The sequence below is a fragment of the Manis javanica genome, chromosome 9 (genome assembly GCF_040802235.1).
Source record: "Manis javanica isolate MJ-LG chromosome 9, MJ_LKY, whole genome shotgun sequence".
Lineage (NCBI taxonomy): Eukaryota > Metazoa > Chordata > Mammalia > Pholidota > Manidae > Manis > Manis javanica.
In genome coordinates, this window is record NC_133164.1 from 113,395,167 (window position 1) to 113,399,176 (window position 4,010).

The 4,010-nt window shown below is 41.0% G+C and overlaps 1 non-coding gene across 1 annotated transcript; it reads left to right on the top strand.

The window, feature by feature from the left end:
• The first annotated feature begins 2,649 nt into the window (after positions 1-2,649).
• On the top strand, positions 2,650-2,756 carry LOC118972526 (U6 spliceosomal RNA). Its single transcript, XR_005061553.1, has one exon. It is a non-coding gene; the product is annotated as a U6 spliceosomal RNA (small nuclear RNA).
• Positions 2,757-4,010: the final 1,254 nt, after the last annotated feature.

Consider the following 4,010-nt stretch of genomic DNA (forward strand, 5'->3'; position numbering starts at 1 on the left):
CCCTTCTTTCCAGAGAAGTACAGTCAACTCAGGATGTGAAGGGCGAAATAATGAAGCCTACCTGTTCTAATCCTTGGGTGGGTGCCTGATGTTTTTTGGTTTGCTGTCACAGCTACTTGCAGCGATTGGAGCAGAACAGCTGATCTCTGCCTTTCATATGTTTTATGAACTACGCCCCACTCCCTGAAGTTCAGGAAGGGTGTCAGGGACTGGCTCTGCCTCATGCTCACCTTTCCAGAATTTTAGGGCTGAAAGGAGGAAAAACAATGTGCCTGCCCTCTCTCCCCGCCCAGTCACTCCCACGCAGGTCTGTCTTCATTTTCCAAGTCAAGGTCTGTTCATACTCTCTACAAACACAGCCGCCCTTTGGCGCGCCCCTGTTCCTCAGGGTGCACACACCGCCGGTGTGGTGAGATCCACTCTGGAGCCTGGAAAAGGGAAAGGCCTGTGCAGGCTCCAGCCGGGCCTGGAGGCTGTCTCAGCAGGGAACTCCAAAGCCTTGGCTATGCGAGCATGATTTGGAAGTGGGGGCACTGAGTGGGGGCAAGACCCCTCAGCCTGTGGGCTCCTAGTTCTGGAGGAGGGGCAAGCCAAAGGTAGCCACAGGTCCTGGAAAGCAGAGAGCCCAGCATGGGGCACGTCCACTTTGGATCTGTGGGCCTTACTGTACACACACAGAGACTCCCCTCTCTGTCTCTCTCCCTCTTAATTCTTCCTTCCTCCTTTTTTTTTAGTTTAACTTTTATTGAGATATTTATAGATTCATATGCAGTTATAAGAAATAACATAGAACTTGGACATGTTATCTGGAGTATCCAGACACATATGTGAAAGGTCCTACATGGAGTCAGATGAGAAGAGAGGTAGGTAGGGACAGGCCACAGGCAGCAGTAGGGAATTGTGAATTGGAACCTGCTTTCCACATCAGTCTGAAGTTTTGTTTGTCAAGGAAGGAGGCTGTAACATGTCATTTAACAGTTAATTGATGGGTTTATAACTTCTAAATATTTAGACATAATGCATGCGGGCCTCCCTTTGTACCCCTGCCCCATACCCTGCAAAGGTTAGGTGTGAGCCTAGAACTGGAGGGAAGTTTATTCCTAATTATCCCTAGAGATAGTCTGAAGGTTCTGAAATCTAACTAGAACAACATACTAGGTCCCATAAAAGGTCCCATCCCTCTTGCGGAGAGCCTTCTAAGAGTCTGGCAGCCTATAGAAGGCACGTGCTAGGAGTGTCAGGGATGGTGTGTGGAAAACTGGAGAGAGAAAGCTTCTCTTGGTGAGGCTGAAACAAAAACTCTTGTTCCCCGGGGATAAATGGTCCATGTTCAGTACAGTTGACGGTTCGTCTGCTTTGGTGTTTTCCTCTTTGTTCTTGTTCTTTTGGGATTTCCCTTAACATCCTAGTAAAACTCCACATGAAAAACTGTATGCCTTGACTGACCTGAGAGGCCCAGGGGGATGTGGACTTGACTAGCGGGTGAACTCAGAGCCCCAGGACTTCGGACAGAGCCAGCAGAGTCAGAGAAGGTGGAGTCCTGGCAACATTTTGTGACCTCTGTTACATTGCCCTTCACAGGATTGACAGAGGATCCTGAGCTTCAGGAAGGCAGGGCCTGGTCCTGTCCTTCTCTAGGGCCCAGAGTGTGTGGGCGCTCAGACAATGTTGAATCAGTGAAAAGATGTCCTCATCTACCACAGTATACAAAGTAAACACTTAATAAATTGCTGAGTTATTTTCAAATAATGTATTAAGTAAAATTATAATGAACAAAAATGTATAAATAATACATACACATATTATATAATTATATAAATAGTATAAGCATACATAATCATAAAATCAAAATATAATTAATAGTAAATTATTAATTAAAGCTTAAATACTAAATAATAAACTATTTAGACAATTTGATTGAATTTTTAAATTAAATTTACTAATAGAAAGTCTGACCATTTTGTCTAAAGAAAGAGAAATGCAAATTGCTATGTTACCAGACTGAAAACAGGGGGATGGTTTAAAATAGCTTCAAGCAATTGCATCATAATTTCTTCCTGATCTTAGCCTACCAGAGCACCACGTTCTGAATTGTTTGCAGTTTCCTTGACAGATCTTCCCTTCCTTAAGATATTTATTGCATTTGTAGAACAAGTTCTTCCACCAAAATAAGGAACCATTGCTTCTAGAACAGGTTTGCCAAGTAAGGCTGCTCAGGTTATCTCTATTTATGTATTTATTTCAAGTTCTTAAAGGTCCCAGATTGTTTTAGAGTAAGTGCTTGCAGTATTTGTGTTTAGTATTAACAGCTCTACTCTTGTATCAAATTTTCCAAGAGCTATGTATCTGACCTACGGCCACAATGTATTGACCTGTTACCATGACTCTATGCAAGGTGGACTGCAGCCCATTCTGACCCATTCTTATCCACAGCAATTAAAGGTTAGAAGACAAGTAGATCAATGGAATGGAACTGAAAGTCCAGAAATGAACCTGTACAATTATGGCTAATTGACAAGGGTTCCAAGACAATAAAATGGGGGGAAGAATATTCTTTCAATAAATGGTGCTGGGAAAACTGGATATTCAGGAGCAAAAGAACAAAGTTGGACCCCAATTTGCAGCATATATAAAAATCAACCAAATATAGTGCTTGCTTCAGCAGCACATATACTAAAATTGGAATGATACAGAGAAGATTAGCATGGTCCCTGTGCAAGGATGACACACAAATTCGTGAAAAAAAAAATCAACCAAATATGGGTCAAAGACCTAAGTTTAGAAGCTAAAACTACAAAATGCTTAGAAGGAAACAGAAGCAAATCTTCCTGACCTCAGATTTGGCAACAGATTCTTAGAAATGACATAAAAGTACAAGCTACAAAGAAAAAACAAACTGGACTTCATAAAAATTAAAATCTTTGGTGTATCAAAGGACTATCAAGAAAGTGAAAATACAACCTACACAATGGGAGAAGGTATTTGCGAATCATGTATCTGATGACGGACTTGTATCCCAGAGTGTATAAAGAACTCTTTAGAACTCAGTTACACAAAAGACACACAACCAAATTAAAAAATGGCAAAGGACTAGAATAGACGTTTCTCCAAAGAAGATACGTAAATGACCAACAAGCACATGAAAAGATGTTCAACATCATTAGTCATCAGGAAAATGCAAATCAAAACTACAAAGAAATACCATTTCACACCCACAAGGAAGGCTACAATCAGAAAAAAATAAACAGAAAATAAGTGTTGCCAAGGATACAGAGAAATTGGAATCCTCAAAAATTGCTGATGGTAATGTAAAATGTTGCAGCCACTGTGGAAAATGGTTTGGTGGTTCCTCAAAAAGCTAAATTTAGAATGACTGTATGATCCAACATCCTAGGTATATACCTGGCAGAACTGAAAAAGGCACTTGAACAATTGCATGTACACAAATGTTCATTATAGCACTATTCGCAATAGCCAAGAGGTGGAAACAACCCATATGACCATCAGTGGATAAACAAAATGTGATATAGCTATACAATGGAATGGACTGGAATTCAGCTATAATATTACAATGCCACATGCTACATTCTATAATGTGGATGAATGTATGCTAAGTGGAAGAAGCCAGATGCAAAAGTTCACAAAGGGTATGCTTCCATTTATATAGAGAATAGGTATATCCATAGAGACAGAGAGCAAAGTAGTATTTGCCAGGGGTTGAGAGAAGTGGGACATGGAGAGTGACTGCTTCAAAGGGCTTTCCTTTGGAGGTGATGAAAATCTGGGGGGCCTAGACAGAGGTAATGGCTGCACAACATTGTGAGTGTACTAAATGTCACTGAACTCTATACTTTAAAATTGTTACATTTATGTTATTCAGATTTTACTTCAAAAAAAAAAAGAAAGAAAAATGACAACAGTGAGGCACTTGTCCCTGTCCCAGACACCTCTGTGGAGCTGCCTCCATGGGCCTGAATGAACCCTAGGCCCCTTAAACTCTAGGGTAGTCC